The following is a 1164-nucleotide window of genomic DNA, read 5'->3' as shown; positions in this document are numbered from 1 at the left end:
ATATATATATATATATATATATATATATATATATATATATGGAACTTGCAGGCAACAAATAAGTTAGCAAGAGGATATATATTGATATATTAAGGAGGAATAACTGCTGTAAAGAGACACATATATATATGTTTTTGGCTATATATATATGTATAGCCAAAAATTATATGTTGGATCAGTGCGGGTGCTCTATTCACAAAGTTATCAGAGTTTCTTACACCAGTTTTTATCCTAGGTTAGTCTACCTTGAACTTCAGAGGCCTTGAATCTCAACTCAGGTTGGCCAATGACAGGTACTGGCGGTGAGTCAGGGTGCCGGCCTAGCAACCCCCCACAGTTAGTAGGTAACCTGACTTTGTGGACCACGAGAGCTTTTGCTTCTGTGGTCCTACCCTCCTATCTGTTAACTGATGACTTCTGAAACCACCCAGATTGCCGGCACTCTGATTACTATGGTAGTGCGTATTCTGCTTTCCTTGGTCAGCCCTACTACCATAATGAGTTCTCTGCAGTACGTGAAGCTCTAACCCCAGTATCCCAGAATGTGACAGTACTTGGAGATAGAACCTTCCAAGAGGTGACTAAGTTAAAATGAGGCCATTAGGGTGGGCTCAAATCTAATCTGGCTGATATCCTTATAAAAGCAGGATATTAGGATAGCGGAAGAGACACCAGGGATACACATGTACACAAAAAAAAAAACCACACAAAGACCTGGAGAAGGCAGCTCTCTGCAAGCTAAAAGGGAGCCCTCCAGAGAAAGCAAACCTGATAACACTTTGATAATGGACTTCCAGTTCCCAGGACTGTGGGAAGATAAATGTCCATTGTTCAAGCCACGCAGTTGGTGGTATTTTATTGTGGCAGGTCTAGCAAACTAATTCCACCCCCAAATTAGAAAAAATATTACACACGGAACACATTCACAGTTAGTATTAATAACTACCAAGATAAATAATATTCAAGGCTGTGAACATAACCTATAAGAGATGTGACCAGTAGACATACGAGTTTTAACATACGAGTTTTAACACACTAGCAAAAAGAATAAAAATCAAAACACTGATATGCCATTTTTAATGTATAAAATTGACAAATTAGGGACGTTTTAAACAGCTAATTTATCAAATGCAGTTTGTGTGACGTTCTATTGTCTTTCCCTTT

The sequence above is a fragment of the Mustela nigripes genome, chromosome 6, assembly GCF_022355385.1.
Source record: "Mustela nigripes isolate SB6536 chromosome 6, MUSNIG.SB6536, whole genome shotgun sequence".
NCBI lineage: Eukaryota > Metazoa > Chordata > Mammalia > Carnivora > Mustelidae > Mustela > Mustela nigripes.
Note: the sequence above shows the minus strand (reverse complement) of the source record.